The following is a 9,750-nucleotide window of genomic DNA, read 5'->3' as shown; positions in this document are numbered from 1 at the left end:
TAGGTATATAACATTTAAAACAAATACAATATGCCATACCAACATGTGTAAAATATACAATAACAGATCAAATTAAGAGTACATTAAAAACAATCACACTGAGTAAAAGAGCTGTTTTCTCGTTCCTTTAAGACAGACTTAAACTCTCCCAAGGTAACCAATTCTGATAATTTCAGTTCCTTCTGCAGATTATTCCAGGAAGCAGGGGCAGCGTATTTAAAAGCCTTTTTCCCCAATTCTGTTCTGATTTTCGGGACAATAAATTGTATGATATTGTGCGAACGAAGGCTGTATTGGTTGTGGTTTTTACACATATAAACACATAAATAAGATGGAACCAGCCCAAGGAGAGATTTATAGATAAAGATCAACCAATGGGAGAGTCTGCGAATATGCAAAGATGGGCATTTAGCAGCAGCATACAAAGAACAATGATGTACACGATTTCCATAGCCAGTAATAAAACCTAAAGCACAATGGTACACAGTATCCAACCTCTTTAGGTAGTGGGCAGGTGCATTCATAAAAAGCAGGTCACCATAATCCAATAAAGGTAAAAAGGTTGCACGAATCAAATGTTTTCTCACTTGGAGGGAGAAACAGGATTGGTTCCTAAAAAAGTAACCTAGTTTTAGTTTTAACTTCGACACAAGCCTTTGAATGTGAGTCTTAAATGCCAAATTCTGATCTATGTTGATCCCTAGATACTTGTAAGATGTGACCATTTCAATTTCAGATCCTTGAATTGTTTTAATCTTAGGAGACGTAGCTAACAACTCTTTGCCATTTGAGAATAACATGAACTTGGATTTCTCTTGATTTAACACCAACTTAAGTTGAGTTAAAGGCAGACTGCAGAAATTGCAGGGTTTGTGCTACTGAAGGGGATGAACAATAAATAATTGTATCATCTGCATAAAGATGAAATGCTGCATTTGACAAATTATCACAAAGGTTGTTTATGTAAAGAGAAAATAGCAATGGTCCTAATATGGAGCCCTGCGGAACTCCTTTGGATACTGGGAGAAAAGAGGAAGAAGACCCAGCAGCACGGACACACTGTTTTCTTGCTGACAAGTAATTTGAAGACCAACTTACAGCATTTACAGATAGACCAATATTGTTTAGTCTATTTAATAAAATAGCATGGTCAACTGTGTCAAAAGCTTTTGACAAATCAAGAAAAAGAGCAGCACAGTATTTTTTGCAGTCCATTGAATCAACAATGTCATTAACCACTTTAATAGCAGCAGTTATTGTGCTGTGTTGTTTTCTGAATCCTGACTGATGTTGGGAAAGAACTGAATTAAAGAAGTCTTTCAGTTGTTCACTAATGAACTTTTCTAGAACTTTTCTAGAACACACAATTTAGATATGGGCCTGTAGTTATTAACATCTGAAGGATCACCTCCTTTGAGCAAAGGGAGAACATAGGCAGATTTCCATATTACAGGGATCTCACTGTTCGAGAGGCTAAGATTAAAAATGTAAGTTATCGGTTCTGCTATAAAATCTGCAGCCAACTTAAGAAAATAGGGATCAAGTTGATCTGGTCCTGCAGATTTATTTAGAGCCAACAGATTTAAAGCCCTGTGGACCTCAAAAACATTTAGCGGAGAAAAACTGAAGGGTTGGACCACAGATTCAGTTTGAGCGGTTGCAGAGAGAGCCTCTTGTTGATTAAGCTATTTTAAATCTGGATATAAAGATTCAAATAGAGATCCTGAAGAAACAAAATGCTCATTAAAGCAGTTTAGAATGTCGCATTTCTCTGTTAAAGTGTAAAAGAGTCTTTTACAACAAAAGTTGGCGTCTCATTTGTAGTTATGTCCCCTTAAGAAGATTTTATTATTTTCCAGACTTTTTTAGGATCGTTCAAATGTTTAGTAGTTTTTGAAAGATAGAATTCTGATTTGGCCTTTTTAATTAAGGGAGTTGAACGGTTTCTGAGCTGTCTAAAAATCAGCCAGTCCGCTTCGGATTTAGATCTTCTGGCCTTAGTGTCATGAATCGCTGTGCGGCAGGCAGGAGTTGGACCCAAAATGCAGGACTCAGACTCAGGGGATGAACTCAAAATCACAGCTTTATTGGCTGGTCACAGAAAAATGAGCATACAAAGTAAACTAAGCTAAACTGGGAAACAATGGACTAAAACTCACAGGGAGACACAGGGAGATCCACACAGCATGAGGGACGACGCAACACTGACTCAGAGAAACACAGGGTTTAAATACACTGGGGAGTAACGAGGGGAATGAGACACAGAAGGAGGGCACAGCTGGGAGAAATCAGGACTGACGAGACAAGCAAAGCAGGATGCATTCACATAAGACACGGACCTTCAAAGTAAAACAGGAAGTTTCACACAGAGACACGAACTTGACACAGTGGAGACAGCAACTAAGAAACACAGAGATATAAACCATAAGGCAGAGGACTCTAAGAACCGAAAGACACAGAGGGGAACTCAACATGCAGACACAGACTTACACAGAACAGAGGGGACACAGAGAAACATGAAGGGCAAGGGATCGAAACTAGAAACCATAGAATAACTCACAAGTACAATAATACAAACATCACAAAGAACTAAAAACGCTGGGTCAGGAGACCCAGGACTGTGACACTTAGCCCAGGCAGCATCCCTTTTTTTTTTAGTAGACTGGAGAGCTGAGGAGAAAACCAAGGGTTGTTGATATATATATATATATATATATATATATATATATATATATATATATATATATATATATATATATATATATATATATATATATATATATATATATATACATACTGAACAAAAATATAAACGCAACACTTTTGTTTTTGCTCCCATTCCCCATGGGATGGACGTAGAGACCTAAAATTCATTCCAGATACACAATATAACCATCCCTCCCAAACAGTGGTCACAAATCAGTCCAAATGTGTGGTAGTGGGCACATCTGCTATATTGAGATAATCCATCCCACCTCACAGGTGTGCCACATCAGGATGCTGATCTGACATCATGAGTAGTGCACAGGTGTACCTCAGACTGCCCACAACAAAAGGCCACCCTGGAATGTGCAGTTTTGTCTCACAGCAAAATGCCACAGATGCCACAAGCAATGAGGGAGCGTGCAATTGGCATGCTGACAGCAGGAATGTCAACCAGATCTGTCACCCGTGCATTGAATGTTCATTTCTCAACCATAAGCCGTCTCCACAGGTGTTTCAGAGAATATGGCAGCACATCCAACCGGCCTCACAACCGCAGACCTCGTGTAACCACACCAGCCCAGGACCTCCACATCCAGCAGGTTCACCTCCAAGATCGTCTGAGACCAGCCACCCAGACAGCTGCTGCAACAATTGGTTTGCACAACCAAACAATTTCTGCACAAACTGTCAGAAACCGTCTCAGGGACGCTCAACTGCATGCCCGTCGTCCTCATCGGGGTCTTGACCTGACTCCAGCTCGTCGCCGTAACAGACTTGTGTGGGCAAATGCTCACATTCGATGGCGTCTGGCACGTTGGAGAGGTGTGCGCTTCACGAATGAATCATGGTTCACATTGTTCAGGGCAGATGGCAGCTGAGAATGTCCCAGTTCTTGCATGGCCAGCATACTCACCGGACATGTCACCCATTGAGCATGTTCGGGATGTGCTTGACCGGCGTATACGACAGCGTGTACCAGTTCCCACGAATATCCAACAACCTTGCACAGCCATTGAAGTGGAGTGGACCAACATTCCACAGGCCACAATTGACAATCTGATAGACTCCATGCGACGATGTGTTGCACTGCATGAGGCAAATGGTGGTCACACCAGATACTGACCGGTTCTGGGTCCCCAGACCCCCAATAGCGCAAAAAACTGCACATTCCAGGGTGGCCTTTTGTTGTGGGCAGTCTGAGGTACACCTGTGCACTACTCATAATGTCAGATCAGCATCCTGATGTGGCACACCTGTGAGGTGGGATGGATTATCTCAATATGGCAGATGTGCCCACTACCACACATTTGGACTGATTTGTGACCACTGTTTGGAAGGGATGGTTATATTGTGTATCTGAAATGAATTTTAGGTCTCTACGTCCATCCCATGGGGAATGGGAGCAGTAACAAAGGTGTTACGTTTATATTTTTGTTGAGTGTATATATATATAAAAACACCCAGTACGCCCCTGCGGGCGGTTTATCCTTCAAGCTCGGGTCCTCTACCAGAGGCCTGGGAGCTTGAGGGTCCTGCGCAGTATCTTAGCTGTTCCCAGGACTGCGCTCTTCTGGACAGAGATCTCCGATGTTGTTCCCGGGATCTGCTGGAGCCACTTGCCTAGCTTGGGAGTCACCGCACCTAGTGCTCCGATTACCACGGGGACCACCGTTACCTTCACCCTCCACATCCTCTCGAGCTCTTCTCTGAGCCCTTGGTATTTCTCCAGCTTCTCGTGTTCCTTCTTCCTGATATTGCTGTCATTCGGAACCGCTACATCGATCACTACGGCCGTCTTCTTCTGTTTGTCTACCACCACTATGTCCAGTTGGTTAGCCACCACCATTTTGTCCGTCTGTATCTGGAAGTCCCACAGGATCTTAGCTCGGTCATTCTCCACCACCCTTGGGGGCATCTCCCATTTTGACCTCGGGACTTCCAGGTTATACTCGGCACAGATGTTCCTGTACACTATGCCGGCCACTTGGTTATGGCGTTCCATGTATGCCTTGCCTGCTAGCATCTTGCACCCTGCTGTTATGTGCTGGATTGTCTCTGGGGCATCTTTACACAGCCTGCACCTGGGGTCTTGCCTGGTGTGATAGACCCCAGCCTCTATGGATCTTGTGCTCAGAGCTTGTTCTTGTGCTGCCATGATTAGTGCCTCTGTGCTGTCTTTCAGTCCAGCTTTGTCCAGCCACTGGTAGGATTTCTGGATATCAGCCACCTCCTCTATCTGCCGGTGGTACATACCGTGCAGGGGCCTGTCCTTCCATGATGGTTCCTCGTCTCCCTCCTCTTTCTTGGGTTTCTGCTGCCTGAGGTATTCACTGAGCACTCGGTCAGTTGGGGCCATCTTCCCAATGTATTCTTGGATGTTCCTTGTCTCATCCTGGACTGTGGTGCTGACACTCACCAGTCCCCGGCCCCCTTCCTTCCGCTTAGCGTACAGCCTCAGGGTGCTGGATTTGGGGTGAAACCCTCCATGCATGGTAAGGAGCTTTCTTGTCTTTATGTCAGTGGCTTCTGTCTCCTCCTTTGGCCAGCCTATTACCCCAGCAGGGTACCTGATCACGGGCAGGGCGTACGTGTTGATGGCCCGGATCTTGTTCTTACCATTCAGCTGACTCCTCAGGACTTGCCTGACCCTCTGCAGGTACTTGGTGGTTGCAGCTTTTCTAGCGGCCTCTTCATGGTTCCCATTTGCCTGCGGGATCCCCAGGTACTTGTAACTGTCCTCTATGTCTGCAATGTTGCCTTCTGGTAGTTCAATCCCCTCAGTTCTGACTACCTTCCCTCTCTTTGTTATCATCCGACTACACTTCTCCAGTCCGAACGACATTCCAATGTCATTGCTGTATAGCCTGGTAGTGTGGATCAGTGAATCGATGTCTCGTTCACTCTTGGCATACAGCTTGATGTCATCCATGTACAGGAGGTGGCTGACAACTGCTCCGTTCCGTAGTCGGTATCCGTAGCCAGTCTTGTTAATGATCTCACTGAGGGGGTTCAGGCCTATGCAGAACAGCAGTGGGGACAGAGCATCTCCTTGGTAGATCCCGCACTTGATGGTGACTTGTGCTATGGGCTTGGAGTTGGCCTCTAGTGTTGTACGCCACATCCCCATTGAGTTCCTGATGAAGGCTCTTAGGGTCCCATTGATCTTGTACAATTCTAGGCATTCCAGTATCCAGCTGTGGGGCATTGAGTCATAGGCCTTCTTGTAATCAATCCAGGCAGTGCACAGGTTTTTCAGTCTGGTCTTGCAGTCTCGGCTGATTGTTCTGTCTACCAGTAGCTGGTGTTTTGCGCCTCTGGTATTCTTGCCAATTCCTTTCTGTGTCCCGCTCATGTATTGACCCATGTGCCTGTTCATCTTAGCCGATATGATGCCTGACAGGAGCTTCCATGTAGTACTGAGGCAGGTTATTGGTCGGTAGTTGGAGGGGACCGGTCCCTTCTTGGGGTCCTTGGGGATCAGGACCGTCCGGCCTTCAGTTAGCCATTCTGGGTGTCTCTTGTTAACTAGCAGCTGGTTCATTTGTGCTGCCAGACGCTCGTGGAGTGCAGTCAGCTTCTTCAGCCAGTAGGCGTGAACCATGTCAGGCCCTGGTGCTGTCCAACTCTTCATACTGGAGACCCTTTCTTGGATATCTGCCACTGTGATGGTTACTGGACCCTGTTCAGGGAGGTCGCTGTGGTGAGCCCTCAGATCCTCTAGCCACTGAGCATTGCCGTTATGGGTTGCATCCTTCTCCCTTCGGACTTCGGACTATAAACGACCAGCTTCTTCAATGATGAATGCCGATGCTTCACTGGCTGATGAGCTGAACACGTTTTATGCTCGCTTCGACGCCGCAGCAATAAAAACAACAAACGGCTGCGCGCGCTCGGAGTGCACCAGTGAAGAAAATGCATTCGTCATCACAGAGCATGCCGTGAGGAACACCTTCAGGAGGGTGAACACCAGGAAGGCAGCAGGACCAGATGCAATCCCTGGCCGGGTCCTTAGAGCCTGCGCTGATCAACTAGCACCGGTGTTCACGGAGATCTTCAATCTCTCCCTGGCCCAAGCTGTGGTTCCCACGTGCTTCAAACAGTCCATTATTGTCCCTGTTCCAAAGAAACAACAGCCCGCTTGCCACAATGACTACCGTCCAGTAGCACTGACTTCAATTGTGATGAAGTGTTTTGAAAGACTGATGAGAGATCACATCACTTCTTCACTTCCTGCCACCATCGACTCACTTCAGTTTGCTTACCGGACTAATCGTTCCACAGACGATGCCATATCTCACCTGCTCCACACATCCCTGAGTCACCTGGACACTGGCAGAGGGAATTATGTTAGGATGCTGTTCGTGGACTACAGTTCAGCATTCAACACAATAATTCCCTCTAAGCTTTTCACCAAGTTGACGGATCTAGGACTCAGCTCATCACTGTGTCAGTGGATCCTCAACTTCCTCACAGACAGATGCTCTTCCAGTATTGCTCCGTCTCCAGCCTTGGTGGTGCTGTTCTCTTATTGTTCCCTTGCCACTGAGAGTACACCTTTGCTGGTTCTGTGGAGAACAGCTGGTTTATTCTCCTGCCTTCTATCTCTCTGGTGTACCTCCTCAAGCGGCTGGCCAAGGCTGTGAGTCTTTGCTTGGCAGTTTCCAAGGCCTCAGGTATGGACAGCTTGCTGTATTTCGTAGGCACCTTATTTGTCGCACCTTTCTGCAACTCCGTTAGTTGGCTAACCTCCCTCCATGCTACTTTGATCTTGCCCTCTAGCCTCCTTCTCCATGGAGGGTACTGCCCCTTGTCGCTGTTCAACTTGTAGCCAAGCATCTCACTGATCACTGTTGCCGTATTGTAGATCAGCTTGTTAGTGTCGGTAATCGTGGTTGTAGGTATTGCCCGTAGTGCTGCATTAACATGCAGACATGACTGGGGGATAGGACAGGGAGAAAGAATGAAAGAAAGAGGGAGAGAAAGAAAACCAAAGGGGAGAAGAGACGGTGAGAAGGGGGGAAGAAAGAAAAGGAAAAAAAAGAAGAAAAACAAAACAAAAAAACACCTGGGTCACCTGTATGGAGAAAAAAAACAGAAGAGAAAGCAAACAACAAAGAGCAACATAATAAAAAAAACACAGCACCATCACAATAAACTAGCTAGCAGTAGATATCAGTAGATACTAAATAATAAACGATATTGTGCAGCACGCAAGATAGACAGCGCACAGTGTGCTTTGAGGCAGCAGCCAAGAAAGCTGTAGTCCGCGTCTGTGAATACCCGTGTGGACACCTGTGTGCATACCTGTGTGGATCAGCATGCTTGCATTCCAAAGGTTTCTCCATGTAACGATCTGCTAGGGAGTGTGGGGAGACACAGCCCCGTCCTCCAGGGTATGAAGCAGGTATGGAGGAGATCAAAACTCCAGACATGCAGAGGCCCCCAGAACACAAGAGACCAAGGAAGACCAACAGAGGGGCAGCCGCGCCACTGTCCCAGTAAGAGCTGAGGAGAGTCCCAGATGAGGGCTCACTCAGCAGCCGCGGAGCAGAAGCCAGGGGGAGTTGCAGTGACGCGCCCGTGAGCTCCGCCGGCAGCCAGCTGTGCCTGAGTGACCGAGCCCCAGGCCGAGAGGCCGGGGGCACCCCACCTCCGAAGTGGCCCGAGCGAGCCCCAGGCTCCAGGCCCCGATAAGCGGCTGCCAAGGAGTGAGCCGGTGTGTACCCGGACGCCCATCCCCAGACATAAAGAACCACCAATGCACCGATGTCTGAGGGAGTCCGCCACTGGCAGGGGAAGTGGTGGTGGGTGGAGATAGGCCTCCAAACCTTGGAGGGCCTGAGATGTCCCCAGAGAGGTGGCGTCTGATACTCAACCTGACATATAGACACAGACATACAGGCACACACAGATACAAACATCCATTCCCACCCTCATGCTCTCATATGCACTTACTCCACACTCAACCAACGTGGAGACAGACGTAAAGAGACACTGTACACACGATCACACTCCCCAAGCGTACTCTACAAACCGGGTCTAGGTACCCTTGCCCCTGGAGGGGGGGAACTGCACCCAGACCCAGGTGGTGTTACCCTTTTCCCTGCGGTGGGGAGAGGCAGACCACCCCGACTCCGCAGCAGCAGGGAGGCCCCACACTCCAGACCGCAGTCGGACGGCCAACTCCTCCTCCTAGCCCCCCCGCTCCAGCAGGCCGCAGAGAACGGGGGTGAGAGAAGACTCCAAACCTCCCTCCACCCGCTCATTGTAGTGTTGATGCATGTGTGTTCTAAGGTGCAATTAAAAATGTATATTTGTGAATGTGGAGATGTTATATTGGTTTCACTGGTAAATATAAATAATTGAAATGGGTATATATTTGTTTTTTGTTAAGTTGGCTAATAATTATGCACAGTAATAGTCACCTGCACACACAGATATCCCCCTAAAATAGCTAAAACTAAAAACAAACTAAAAACTACTTCCAAAAACATTCAGCTTTGATAGTAATGAGTTTTTTGGGTTCATTGAGAACATGTTTCTTGTTCAATAATAAAATTCCTCAAAAATACAACTTGCCTAATAATTCTGCACTCCCTGTATACCAGGGCCAGTTGGCGAAACAGACCATCGTCTGCCGACGGGCTGTAGTGACCTTCTTGCTCGTGGGAGGCTGAGTCATCAAAAGGGTAACTGGCAACCAAAGTGCCACCATGCAGGCCCCCCGACAGCACAAATCCCATCTCCTGGATCCATCTCATCACCTCCATCACCTCGGGGATATCAGCTGGATCCACGTTAGACTTGTCGAACTGGTCAGGAAAGCCTCCGCTTAGGTCCTTATTTTTGGCGTTATTTCGACCACTGTGATCACCACTGCAGTCCCCCTCTGTGGACCTCTCAAAGCCATCGGGACTCATGCCGGGAACAATGCAAACATCTGTGCCGTTAACCAGTTCAGTGATGCGCTCTTCCTCCCCGTATCTGGCCAGCAGGCAAACCAGCACCTGTCTGGACACGGCCTCGTTGCCGTGCATGTTCCCA

At 47.3% G+C, this 9,750-nt stretch overlaps 1 pseudogene; it reads right to left on the bottom strand.

Moving 5' to 3' along the window:
- Window positions 1-986: 986 nt before the first annotated feature.
- On the bottom strand, window positions 987-9,743 carry LOC146695989 (carboxypeptidase D pseudogene; annotated as a pseudogene).
- Window positions 9,744-9,750: the final 7 nt, after the last annotated feature.

This window comes from Copadichromis virginalis, linkage group LG13 (assembly GCF_057382275.1).
Source record: "Copadichromis virginalis isolate Kocher_CV1m ecotype Utaka linkage group LG13, C_Virginalis_male_GT1.1, whole genome shotgun sequence".
Lineage (NCBI taxonomy): Eukaryota > Metazoa > Chordata > Actinopteri > Cichliformes > Cichlidae > Copadichromis > Copadichromis virginalis.
Note: the sequence above shows the minus strand (reverse complement) of the source record. Positions and strands in the feature narration are given on the sequence as shown.